We start from the raw sequence: 15,005 nt of genomic DNA on the forward strand, positions 1-15,005 counted from the left end.
ATATGCAATAGAAGTAAAATAGATGTAAAAACAACTAAAGAAGGAATAAAATATCTAACACATGGTGCCTTCTGTTGACATCAGGAGTAAAGACAAGACAGAAATACATATTCACTGCAGCTCCTATACAAAACAGACCCAAGTTATATAAAAATGTTTTCTTAAGTCAAATGTAGAATTTAAGACATAGTAATAAGTTAATGTTTTGATGAGGAGAGCTATGAGAGCAGTCAGCTATGTTTTCTGAAAAATTGTCATCACTGAATCATGAAACATCTGATACTAGGTAATCAGTTGGCCATTAAGACTTATTTCTTGTGAGTATTTCATGATCGTCCCACCGCACAGTTAATTTTTTAATCTTGTGTGCACAATGCAATATTTGGAATGACTCTAATACAGGTTTTACGTGTTTGCTAACTTTTAAATGCTTGTCAAATGTGGAATTATTTTTAATTGCACCTTTTTTAGTGAGGTCATGCTCCTGAAATCTCACTCTGAACATATGGCCAATCTGTCTGATGTTAAGGTGTGAGACATTGACTGGATATTAATTTATAAACACCACATTGAGAAAATTCTTCTTTACATGGCTGCTTATTCTGTATAAAGTGATACTGGATGTGGTTATGAGTGGTGTAAGCTACTTTATAGCTCTTAAACAGCCTAGTGAGCTGACAGGAAATGCTATCCAAGAACGGAAGGTCAACAAAATAAGCTTTTGCAATTACAAAATTAGCTTGTGTTAAACTACTATTTTTGTCTACTTTTTGTTTGTATAAAATACTGAAACTGTACCAGTTATATCCATTATACTAGCAACTAAATGTAAATTGGTTAGTTCATGTTCAACATTGGCCTGGGTTAAAGTAAGTTCATATAGGTGGTCTATCATGCTATGAAAAAACTCATTTTATGTTGATATGGACGGGTTGATGACATTTGGCTTGTGAAAGATGTCAAAACTAATTTTGTTATTGGTGAGCTGAAGTTTTACATCCAAATAATTAAGCACTTTGTCATGACTCATTTCTTCATAAGTGAAAGATTTCTAAGAATGCAAAATGTGAAATTCATCTTTCACTAAAGATATACCATCCAAAGGGGCATCAAACATAATGAATGTGTTGTTGACATAATGACAATAAAATAATGCATTTACATTCTAAATTGTTCACAAAAATGTCAGCCAGACAGCAATTGAGACTATTGCCCTTAGGCAGCACATCAGCTTCCTTATACATGCAATTTTTAGGAAGTTACTAATTTAAGAACTGAAGTTAATACTCTGATATCATCAGTATTAATCTGTGTATTAGAATGCAGATTTTCTTGGATAGTACCGATCATCTTGTCAACAGGATGTTAGTATACAAATACTTTATATCAAGAAAAGCTAGACAACAGATTGATGTTAAGACCTTTCCTTGCAGTTTTTTAATTAATTCTTTCCTATTCAAGTTGGAAAAGTTTGTTCTCTATACATAAGCCTTGCATATTATTTACAGCAACAACTTTGCACTGGGTTCACCTGGACTCTCTATTCCATTCGCTATAGGGTGGATTGAAAGATCCTGTATATCGATCTTAATTTGTAATGTCTTTGGAACCCAGACTGTTTTTCATACTGAAAATAAATTACTAATGTTACTGCACCATGGCCATATAGTGGGTGCATTTGTACAACAAAATGTGGTACATATTTTGTGAATTATTTTCAATATTGTTTCTGAATGTTCTAGAATATAAAGCTTCTTTGTTTAGGTATTGAGGTTCTATAATTTGTCTTCAGTGTAAAATGCTTTTTTCAAAGACAACTGCATTTTTGAAACCAGGGAACAAAGGTTTAAGCAATCAACAATAAATTTTGTTCCTAAACACTTTGGATTTTGTTACGTTTACATGACGTTTGTTATGACTGCAGTAGATAATCAAAAACTGTAGTGCTTAAATTTACATTAATCTTCAAGGCTTCATCCTCACTTATTTTCCTCTATTTCAAAGTGAAATAATAAGATGATAACTTTATTATTTATTACATTTTTGAAAAATCATTATTCTAAAGATCACTCACAAGTTGAGGTATATTTGTGCCTGCAATAGCCAAAATGCGATGTGTAATCCATATGTAAAATGTGTATCATCAGCAAAATCAAAACATAACAACAAAAACAATCAATTAATGACAAAATGATTTAATTGGATAGATATAAAATCTATTCACCAAGCAGTGGCAGAACACACACATAAAAGACTGTTGTAACTGGCAAGATTTCGGAGCCGTGGCTCCTTCTTCAGGCAGAAGGGTTGAAGGGGAAGGAACAAAGGTGAAGGAAAAGGACTGGAGAGGTCTAGGAAAAGGGCTAGATTTTAGAAAAGTCATCCAGAACTGAGAGGCAGGGGGGACTTACCATACGGGTTGAGAAGAAAAGACAAAATGCCAGCTATCTTTCCTTTTAATCCCATATGGTAAATCTCCCTTGACCCACAGTACTGGGTGACTTTACTGAAATCTACCCCTTTTCCTAGACCTCTCCAGCCCTTTTCCTTCACCCTTCTTCCTTCCCCTTCATGTGTTCTGCCTGAAGAAGGAGCCACTGGCTCCAAAAGCATGCCAGTTACAACAGTCTTTTATGTATGTGTTCTGCTTGGTGAGTAGATTTTTTATCTATCCAATTAAATAACTGAATGAAAACAGTATTATAAATTTCAATATGAGGTTGGCATCAGTCTCTTCATTTTATATATTTAACCTATTCCCTGATGCTTTACAAGATGCAGGCCAACTTTTACAGAATGAACTAAGTCAGAATACGAGGTCATCAAATTTTTTTAAATTAATGCTTGAATGTGTCAGGTGACAGAGAATATAGGATCATTTTGTAAAGATATCACCAAGGAAGACACTGGGGTAGAAGTTGCACCAGGTGACAGTACTAATAGAGATCCTGCATACCATGTGGAATGTGGCCTAGTAAAGATTGCATCAGCATCAAAACATACCAATGTTGAGTTGGTTGCTGTTCTGAGACTCCACTTGAATGGCTACTTAGGTCAGGTACAGATTCCCCTTTTGACATCGTTTCTGTTCATTCTGCCAGTAGATGTGATTAAACTAGGCATTGCGTTCACTTCGGCAGTAAACGGAAGGGTGATTTGGCTGGACTATTAGCAGAAATCTAAGGAATGGAGGCACTGTCACGAGTGGTAAAATTCTAGTGGTAAAAGGCGTGAGAGCAGCACATTTTTTTAAGATAGGGAGGACAGAAAGAAACATAGGTTTAAGAGAGATTATGACTGAGATAAGCCTTCAGTTTGACAAAGAAACTAAACAACATAATTTTGGCATGCTGTGTCAATACAAAATGCTATTTGTTAAAATTTTCAACTGTCACAAGAAATTTTATTTCCACCCAGTTATAAGATGACAGAGCAAAATGACAGCTATCTTTATTACATCAAAACATTCAAGGACAGAGAATTAAAATTAATGTGCTACTTACTGTCATTGATAAACAAGATTCCTCAACCCAGTTGACACATTCTGCCTCTCTGAATATCATGTGACTAGTGGTGTAGATGTATTAGGTGTGATGGGATTTGTGTTGTCACCTCAGAAACGAAGAAGTTGTCACATTCATCTGAAATCATCATAAATTTAAGAATATAGGCATACAAAAATTTTGCTTAGAGTGGTGTATACAAGCATGTGCAACAGATAAAGAATGATAAAATTCTTTGTAATAGTAAGTGTATACTGAGCACCCGCAGATAATTCTAATCTCTTCATAAATCATCTTGAAGTAAAAAACAAATAAATAATCATTGCTGGTAATTTTAATGTAGATTTTCTTAAAAACTTTTCCAGTAAGAATTTTTTGCTGTCAGTAACACTGTCACTCAACTTCATTCCTTTGGTAAACTTTCCAACTAAGATAGCTAATTGGTCAGAAACAGCCATTGATAATATCTTCATAGAAACGTCTAAAGAACAAATTATATTACAAAACCAATAGTTAATGACCTCTCAGAATATGACATGCAGTTTCTTTTGTTAAATGTTGATACTGATGAGCATAAAAAATCTACTAAATAGGAAGCAAAAAATTGATTATTTTAGGAAACTTTTCAAAAAACATGAACTGAAGTGATGCATACAGTGCTCATGGCTTGAATGAAAAATGAAAGACTGTTATTGATAGAGCACTTACCTTGAAGAAATGCCATCAAGTTTCTAGACAGTTTCAATTTAGCCATCATTTTCAAAAATTTTAGAAAAGGTAACATACAACTGGTTTCTTAACCACCTGATTACAAATAATATATTGTCAGAGTCACAGATTAAATTTCTAAAGGGTTTCCACAATGAAGCACTTATTTACCCATTCAGTGAGAATGTGCATAACTCATTAGACAATTATTTACATGCTATTTACACATTTTGTGATCTGTCAAAGGCATCTGACTGTATAAACCATGATTTATCATCAGAGAGATATTATTTGAATCATTTTGCAACATTTAGTGTTACACATGTTTTGTGATCTGTCAAAGGCATATGACTGTATAAACCATGATAAACCATAGTTTATACAATCAGATGCCATCTGACTGTACAAACCATGGTTTATCATGGTTTATACAGTCAGATGCCTTTGACAGGCCTTTGACAGATCACAAAATATGTGTAACACTAAATGTTGCAAAATGATTCAAATAGTATCTCTCTGACAGGAAACAATGGGTTACAATAGGAAATAGTCCAGTATTACACTATCAGGTGTCATCTAACATTGAACTAATAACATGTGATGTTCCATAAGGTGCTATCTTCATCACCCTTAGTTCTTCTTTTGTATCAATGACCTTCCATCAGTAATAGTACCAGATGCCAAGTTTGTTTTGTTTGCAGATGGTACTAACATTTCAATAAACAAAAAATAAAGTATACTTTTAGAAAGATTAGTTGATCGAATTTTGAGGACAACATTCTTGGTACGTTCTTAGTAAATTCTTTGTCACTAAACTTTGAAAAACACATTGAGTACAGTTCAGACTCTGAAGAGGTTTCTCTTAGTACGTGCCAAAATATGATGGCAAGCAGTTAAAAGTTATTTATAGTGTTAAATTTTTAGGACTACAGATTGATAGTAAATTTAATTGGGAGGAGGATACTGCAGAACTGCTGCAGTTCCTAAAAAAATCTTTATTTGCAACCCATACGTTGTCAGACATAGGTGACATAAATATTAAGAAAAGCTACCATACCTCATTTGCTTTCATACCATAATGTCATGTGGAATTAATTTTTAAGTAACTCATCAAGCTAAGCTAAAGTTTTCCAAAGCCAAAAATGTGTAACATGAATTATTTGTGGATGTGTACTCTACACTTCCCTAGAAAGGCCTGTTCAAGGCTGGGGATACTAACTGTAGTTTCCCAATCTATTTATTCCTTGATGAAATTTGTCATTAAAATATGTATTTCTTTTTCAAACCTACAGCTGATTCAAGGAATCTGTTTTAGAAAAAGAACCATCTTCATAAAAATTTAGTCAGAAGCTTTGGTCCAGAAAGATAGGAATTATTCAGAAATGCACATTTTCAATAACTTACCAGCAGCCATAAAATTTTTTAAATACTTGTAAAATTCGATTTAAGAGGAGCCTAAAAGATTTATCAGTGGCCAACTCCTTCTACTCCACCGATGAATTTCTTCATAGAATAGACTTGATTTGCATGACTAATTCCTTTGGAAGCATAAGGCATCTTTCTCCTTCTTTTCTTTGACAGCAACACTTAAAAGAAACCATCAAGGAAAGCTTGCCACCCATCTCTGTCTCTAGCCATTTCCCTCACAGAGTCCTGTCTTGTTTATTCTCCTCTTTTCTCCATCTGTGATTGTGTGGCAGCAATGGAACAGACTGACGCATATACAGGATGTAATGGGTATAAATAGGCAGATAGTTTTTTCTGCGGTATCTTAATATTGGTGCTTTGGTTGTTTTTTCTCTGCATTGAACAATCTTCCCACAAACAAGTCACAAACTTTATGCTCTGATGTTTTCTGCATGGTACACCATCAAGTGTACTACACCTGTCAGTGTAGAGTACTGGTTTTGCATCCACACATCTACACTTCAATACCTGACCTACTGCCCAGAGGGAAAATAAGCATTAATGGCTTGCTATTGCCATGTGTACTTGGAGCTACTAACCAACTTAAAAACATATGACTTGCAACAGCTATGATTATTAGTCTGGAAATGGCATAAATACTGATTTAATGTTGTTCAGTACACTGTCTCAGTCACCAATAGCAATATCTGCACTTGTACTTGTTACACACTGTATATTATTAATAATATCAAAAATGTATTGTGTAAACCTACCCATGAACCATGGACATTGCCGTTGGTGGGGAGGCTTGCGTGCCTCAACAATACAGATAGCCGTACCGTGGGTGCAACCACAACGGAGTGGTATCTGTTGAGAGGCCAGACAAATGTGTGGTTCCTGAAGAGGGGCAGCAGCCTTTTCAGTAGTTGCAGGGGCAACAGTCTGGATGATTGACTGGTCTGGCCTTGTAACACTAACCAAAATGGCCTTGCTGTTCTGGTACTGCGAACAGCTGAAAGCAAGGGGAAACTACAGCTGTAATTTTTCACGAGGACATGCAGCTTTACTGTATTATGATTAAATGATGATGGCGTCCTCTTGGGTAAAATATTCCGGAGGTAAAATAGTCCCCCATTCGGATCTCCGGGCGGGGACTACTCAAGAGGACGTCGTTATCAGGAGAAAGAAAACTGGCGTTCTACGGATCAGAGCGTGGAATGTCAGATCCCTTAATCAGGCAGGTAGGTTAGAAAATTTAAAAAGGGAAATGGATAGGTTAAAGTTAGATATAGTGGGAATTAGTGAAGTTTGGTGGCAGGAGGAACGAGACTTTTGGTCAGGTGAATACAGGGTTATAAATACAAAATCAAATAGGGGTAATGCAGGAGTAGGTTTAATAATGAATAAAAAATAGGAGTACGGGTAAGCTACTACAAACAGCATAGTGAACACATTATTGTGGCCAAGATAGAACGAAGACCACGCCTACTGCAGTAGTAGAAGTTTATATGCCAACTAGCTCTGCAGATGACAAAGAAATTGATGAAATGTATGATGAGATAAAAGAAATTATTCAGGTAGTGAAGGGAGACAAAAATTTAATAGTCTTGGGTGACTGGAATTCGAGAGTAGGAAAAGGGTGAGAAGGAAACATAGTAGGTGAATATGGATTGGGGCTAAGAAATGAATGAGGAAGCCGCCTGGTAGAATTTTGCGAAGAGCATAACTCAATCACAGCTAACACTTGGTTCGAGAATCATGAAAGAAGGTTGTATACATGGAAGAACCCAGGAACTTAAGAAGATGGGACCTGGATAAACTGAAAGAACCAGAGGTTGTACAGAGTTTCAGGGAGAGCATAAGGGAACAATTGACAGAAATGGGCGAAAGAAATACAGTAGAAGAAGAATGGGTAGCTTTGAGGGATGAAATTGTGAAGGCAGCAGAGGATCAAGTAGGTAAAAAGACGAGGGCTAGTAGAAATCCTTGGGTAACAGAAGAGATACTGAAATTAATTGATGAAAGGAGAAAATACAAAAATGCAGAAAATGAAGCAGGCAAAAAGGAATACAAACGTCTCAAAAATGAGATCGACAGGAAGTGCAAAATGGCTAAGCAGGCATGACTAGAGGACAAATGTAAGGATGTAGAGGCTTATCTCACTAGGGGTAAGATAGATACTGCCTACAGGAAAATTAAAGAGACCTTTGGAGAAAAGAGAACCACTTACATGAATATCAAGAGCTTTGATGGAACCCCAATTCTAAGCAAAGAAGGGAAAGCAGAAAGGTGGAAGGAGTATGTAGAGGGTCTATACAAGGGCGATGTATTTGAGGACAATATTATGGAAATGGAAGAGGATGTAGATGAAGATGAAATGGAAGATATGATACTACGTGAAGAGTTTGACAGAGCACTGAAAGATCTGAGTTGAAACAAGGCCCCCGGAGTAGACAACATTCCATTAGAACTACTGACAGCCTTGGGAGAGCCAGTCCTGACAAAACTCTACCATCTGGTGAGTAAGTTGTATTAGACAGGCGAAATACCCTCAGACTTCAAGAAGAATATAATAATTCCAATCGCAAAGAAAGCAGGTGTTGACAGATGTGAAAATTACCGAACTATCAGTTTAATAAGTCACAGCTGCAAAATACTAACGTGAATTCTTTACAGACGAATGGAAAAACTGTTAGAAGCCAACCTCGGGGAAAATCAGTTTGGATTCCATAGAAATGTTGGAACACGTGAGGCAATACTGACCCTACGACTTATCTTAGAAGAAAGATTAAGGAAAGGCAAACCTACGTTTCTAGCATTTGTAGACTTAGAGAAAACTTTTGACAATGTTGACTGGAATACTCTCTTTCAAATTCTGAAGGTGGCAGGGGTAAAATACAGGGAGCGAAAGGCTATTTACAATTTTCTACAGAAAGCAGATGGCAGTCATACGAGTCGAGGGGTATGAAAGGGAAGCAGTGGTTGGGAAGGGAGTGAGACAGGGTTGTAGCCTATCCTCGATGTTATTCAATCTGTATATTGAGCAAGCAATAAAGGAAACAAAAGAAAAGTTCAGAGTAGGTATTAAAATCCAGGGAGAAGAAATAAAAACTTTGAGGTTTGCCGATGACATTGTAATTCTGTCAGAGACAGCAAAGGACTTGGAAGAGCAGTTGAACAGAATGGACAGTGTCTTGAAAGGAGGGTATAAGATGAACATCAACAAAAGCAAAAGGAGGATAATGGAATGTAGTCGAATTAAGTCGGGTGATGCTGAGGGAATTAGATTAGGAAATGAGACACTTAAAGTAGTAAAGGAGTTTTGCTATTTGGGGAGCAAAATAACTGAAGATGGTCGAAGTAGAGAGGATATAAAATGTAGACTGGCAATGGCAAGGAAAGCATTTCTGAAGAAGAAAAATTTGTCAACATCGAGTATAGATTTAAATGTCAGGAAGTCATTTATGAAAGTATTTGTATGGAGTGTAGCCATGTATGGAAATGAAATGTGGACGATAAATAGTTTAGACAAGAAGAGAGTAGAAGCTTTTGAAATGTGGGGCTACTGAAGAATGCTGAAGATTAGATGGGTAGATCACATAACTAATGAGCAGGTATTGAATAGAATTGGGGGGAAGAGGAGCTTGTGGCACAACTTGACTAGAAGAAGGGATTGGTTGGTAGGACATGTTCTGAGACATCGAGGGATCACCAATTTAGTATTGGAGGGCAGCGTGGCGGGTAAAAATCGTAGAGGGAGACCAAGAGATGAATACACTAAGCAGATTCAGAAGGATGTAGGCTGCAGTAGGTACTGGGAGATGAAGAAGCTTGCACAGGATAGAGTAGCATGGAGAGCTGCATCAAACCAGTCTCAGGACTGAAGACCACAACAACAACAACAACAACAACATTGTGTAAAATCTCACTTCTGTACATTTTCAGTAATGTCTTCAATGTAAATAAGTGTTGTAAACTGATTTTTCTCTTTGATGATGAGTAGGTACTAAAGTAGTCTAAAGTGTTGTCGTTTGCATCTCAGTATAGTGTACATTTATATGTACTGTGACAAACTTGTTATTACCTTTCAAATGAAAATATGTTTAAGATTTTTTTTATTTTTTCTACATGCATGAGGACCATTTCACTTGAAATGTGTGGAAGATACATTAGCGTATCTCTTTTTTCTTTCTAAATATGTATTGTGTGTCCATCTTTTCTAACCTGTTCTACATCCTTGTGGGTTCTTCACTATGCATCTATGGGGCAAAAAATACATCAAAATATAAAATTCCTCAATTCTCTTCATTTACAGTCTTTGTATTTTACCATTTAACGGTGACATCATCCACCCCGACATTAACCATTAGCAACTGAACATCACGTTCTGTAAAATCAGTAATGACAAAATGTGCAATATGATTTTGCATTCTCAATGTCTTGAGAGAGACGACAGGAAAAAAGGGCATTGAGGTTAGCAGGGTGGTGGGAGGATCAGATGACGAGAAATGGCAAGGGAATCTCAGAAAACTCTAGAATAGATATACTCTGGAAAACTTCTATTTAAATCACCATTTATAATTAACTCAATCTGTTTAGAAACTTAAAAGTTTAAGAATACATCAGATTGTTTCATGAATAAATAAAAGATATGTAGTAAAACTCCATACCCTGCAACTCTCTATTAAGTATTCAAGGACTTTTACTTCTTAACACAGGTTTCAAAATGCTGGTCACTGTAAAATATAAGAATGTAAATATTTTACATTTGTATCCTTTGTTAAAGTACATGGCATCGCCCCCCTTTCTTCACAATTCAACTGCTTTCACTGGAAACAAAACTGTGTCCATTCATATTCAGAATTCCTAATCAAGTGGTAAAATGATATTATGAAAGATATTTTTTAACAGCATTATTTGCAGAGTGCAATTTATCTAAATAAATGAGAAGTTTGTTCAATATATTTAACTAGTCCACTTTGAGATATATTAACTTCTTTTAACATCATTACCCTGAACTCTGTGCTGGCACAACTTGGGAGGATATGAATGAATATGGTAAGGAAAGTTATAGCAGAATGTAAATCATTGAAGGCTAAAGGATACAACTCACCAAATAGTGGAGGCACTGAGTCATCAACAGGCATATGAAAAAAGGCTGAAAATTTGCTAGATTTGGGGGAATCCTCAAATGAGCTAGAGTTCTCATAAATATGTAAACACACACACAAACACACACACACACACACACACACACACACACACACACACTGTGCTTGAAGAACACACAGTGATAGCAGTTCAACAGCTAGGCTGGGGTAAGGGGTTTTGTCAGGCAGAATGGGTAGCGGATGGCTCAGAGGGATGCAGTGGATGTGTGAGGTAGGAGTGTGGAAGGTAGTGCCAGCAGGTGCACGGGAAATAAATGTGACACACAGGATATGGAGCTGATGAGTTTGTACAAGGCACAATTACGATGACTTGGATGAGTTGACTGTGAGGGGTGCAGGACAGAGGAAGGGGAGACTGTTAGGTTAGTGTCTGGGTGTGGTGGGTTAGTGGGGACTGAGGCCAGGACGGTTATTTGGCGGACGCCATTCATTCTGGCTGACAACTGGTTGGTGGTTATGCTCACACAAAATGTGCAGAAATTGCTACAGAACGAGTATATGACATGGCTGCTTTCACAGGTGGCCCTCCCTCTGATGTGATAGGATAATCCTGTAACAGGACTAGAGTAGGATGTGTGGGCAGGTGAATTGAACATATCTTACACATGGATCTTCCACAAGGTATGACCTCTTTGACGAGAGACTGGATGCAGGAGAGGCATATGGATAGTCCAGGAGGTTGTGTAGTTTGGGTAGGAAGGGTTATGAGTATGATCTCTACTTTTTCCATGCATGATGATAGGTAGCCAAGTCCCTGGCAAGGATCATGATTCAGTTGCTTCTGTCCATGATGATAACAAGTGTTAAGTAGTGTATCTATGTGTATGTGTATGTGTGTGTGGGAGAGGGGGGGGGGGGGGGGAAGAGGGTCGAGGGAGGGATACTCCTTTGCAACTGCTTCTTGGGGGTGATGAGAGGATTAGTGGTGTGTGAGGATATGGCATAGGAAATCTGTCTGCAGATAATGTTTGGGGTATAATGCCTGTCTGGGCAAGCCTTTGTGAGACCTTTAGCACACTGCACAAGTCAGTGCTCATCACTACAGATATACCGTCCTTGGGTAGCTAGGCTATTTGGGAGAGACTTTTTGGTGTGGAACAGGTGACAGCTGCCAAAATACAGGTACTGTGATGTTTAGTGTGCTTGAAATGGGTCCAGATCATGGAAGTATCATCAGCTGGAGAGAAGACGTTGAAGATATAGAAGTATGATGAGAGGGTGTCTTGGTCTTCATTAAACTTGGGCCAGAAGAAGGGTGTGGCATTTTGGGAGGCTAGGAATGTTTCTTCCATGTGGCCTGTATACTGATTGGCAAGGGGAAGGTGCCATGCAGGTGCCCATGGCTGTAACACAGATTTGTTTATATACTTCCCTCAAAGCAGAGGTAATCATGTGTGAGGATGTAATTGGTTACATGTATAAGGATTTGTAATACCACAACCCCTTCTGGGATCCTGTATTCTTTTCCAGTCTCATCCCCACTCTCCTCAAGAGCGCATATATGTAATATCAGTAATTTACACCAATTTAAAGTGTTGCTTTGACTTTGCCTTTTCTGGTTATCTGGATATGAATACAATGAAGATTTTTTTTTTGCAGCAAATTAGTAATTTGCACTAATTTTAGCTGTTGTTTTGATATTTTTTTCCTGGGCGTCACCAGCGTGTAGAATGAAGCAAACATGTTGCATTAAAAGATAATGTATCATCACAATTTGCACATAATACAAGCTACAGGCACATGGTAGAAATAAAATTGCTGTTGTAATTATGGAGTAATTAATGATTAAAGTTCCAATATGACTAGTCATCAAGAGACAACTATATTATGCTTTGTTAAATCAAAAAACTATTTGTATCCCTAATAGAAATATGACACGATTTTTCGATCGAAATTAAACATACTCATGTTTTAATTAGTGTTAGTTAACAGAACTGTAATTATGTCCATATAGAAATGTAAAATTTTAGTCATACAAAATTTAATTAATTGACTCTAGGCCTTTTATTCAATAAAACTAATTGCTCTGTTCACCTGAAAATGATAGGATGATATTCCTTTAAGTCAGTAAAATAATGTATGCAAATTAACAAAATACATTGTTGTAATGATAAAAGGCCAGCCAGAGTGGCCGTGCGGTTCTAGGCGCTACAGTCTGGAACTGAGCGACCGCTCCGGTCGCAGGTTCGAATCCTGCTTCGGGCATGGCTGTGTGTGATGTCCTTAGGTTAGTTAGGTTTAATTAGTTCTAAGTTCTAGGCGACAGATGACCTCAGAAGTTAAGTCGCATAGTGCTCTGAGCCATTTTTTTTGTAATGATAAAACATGTAATTTATAGTCTTAATAGAAACAGATTCTTTCCTGTCTTTGTGTGAAATTATTCACTTTTATTTCACATAAATTTCTGTGTAGTTTGGGAAGGCAAGTGTAAAAACTTTAATTGTATTAGTCAAAATTAAATATGTAACAATGACAGTAATTGTTTAAAAACATATAAATAGGAGAGGTGATTTGCATGCTGCCATAAGTCATTCTTAAGAGTCTTGGACTGAATTTTGTTTCAAAGCATGTAGTCAGACATTGTACATTCGCTGCCAAATGTCTAGAGTGCGAAATAAAGTTCTCTGTGAACAAGAAGAAACTTATTTCTACCATTGCATGATTGCCGTGTGGCAGTGCAGTAACATCAAGATCAACCTATGGCAGCATTAAGAAGCACCACCCCAGGTTACACAAGATAGGTATTAATCCGTAATAAGACCTGGTATATTAATCATTATTTTTCTTGTATTAAGCAATGATACACGTCCAAAACTTCGCAAACACAAACATTTTTGCCATGTTATATTAGAGATTGAAGTACTGGGTTAGGAGTCAGAGAAATGTTGGGAGAGGTATGCTTTGGGCTAGTGTATAGGAAAGTGGCATCAACAGTGATGAGGTGATATGGGTCACAGTGGAGTGGCATTTGTCAAGAGTCGGTGAAGCAAGTGGTTTGTATCTTTAATATGAGAGACTAGGCTATGAGCAATCAGTTGGAGATGTTGGTTGACAAGAGTGGAGATTCTTTCAGTGTGAGCACAGCAACCAGCAACAATGGGGTGTCTAGGATTGTTGGATTTATGGTTATGGTAAAAATCAGTGTGAAAAGATCATTGAGATGAAGAGGAAGATGGATCCAGGGGAGAGATACTGGAATGGGCCTATGGATTTGAGTAGGGATTAGAGGCTACTTTGGACTTATGAGGTGGGATCACTGTGGCAGCATTTGCAGGTATAAGTGTCAGGCAGTGGCAGAAGCCTTCTGTCGGGTATGCTCACAATACATCACAACAGTAGTGGAGCCTTTGTCTACAGGGAGGGCAGGGAGGATGATTAAATTAGAGTCTGTCTTGAGGTTGCAGACGGCTGTATTTTTTTCTGTTCAGAGATTTGTGTTCTTGGGAAGGAACCATGAGGAACAGTGGTGAATCAAGTTGGAGATAAGGAATACTTGGAGCAAAGATTTTACCCTTTTCTGTGTGCCTGTTAATGACAGTTTGGTGAGTTGCCTCCTTTACTGTTGAATTATTTATAAGAATATGAATGAGCTTTTAATAAGTCTCTGTGATTTTTGATGATGCATCCATGACAATCACCAGTTGTCTGAAATAGTAAAGCTCATCCCAGAAAAAGCCAAGATGTTAGATGAACAATAGTAGAACTGGTTCACTGTGAATTGTTAACCTTGCAAACTTCCATGTATCACTCATATTTCCTAGATATAAATTATAATGGTTACCCAGGAAATGAGGAAGTTCTTGAATTTAAATACTGTACGTGATAACAAACTTAGTTTGAGCTGTTTTTCAATTAGATGTATCTCACAGTGTGTCAACTTTCTCAGAAAAATGATTGTTTATTTTTATTATTTCTCTTTGTGGTCAGAAGGTGAGCAATGTAGCAAAAATCAACATGTATTTATTCCACAGAAAGGAGCCATAAGATCATTATCTAAAGTTAGTAGCTGGATATCTTGTATATAGCTCTTCTGTTACTTTGAAACTATTACATTTAAATATAACTCCAGTTACTTGGAAATTATTTTCATTGTTTATCATAAAAGTTTTGAGGTAAATTACTTTATGCAAAATTCTATAACAAAAACTGACAGAAAAAAGGTAGGGAACTGAGAATCAATAGAAAAATTATGAAAATTGAATATGAGCAACTCCTT

General features: G+C 37.0%; 1 protein-coding gene across 5 annotated transcripts in view; it reads left to right on the plus strand.

The window, feature by feature from the left end:
- LOC126236761 (clavesin-2-like) overlaps window positions 1-15,005 on the plus strand; it is a 600,452-nt gene that overhangs the window by 553,401 nt on the left and 32,046 nt on the right. The window lies entirely within an intron of this gene.

This window comes from Schistocerca nitens, chromosome 2 (assembly GCF_023898315.1).
Source record: "Schistocerca nitens isolate TAMUIC-IGC-003100 chromosome 2, iqSchNite1.1, whole genome shotgun sequence".
Classification (NCBI taxonomy): domain Eukaryota; kingdom Metazoa; phylum Arthropoda; class Insecta; order Orthoptera; family Acrididae; genus Schistocerca; species Schistocerca nitens.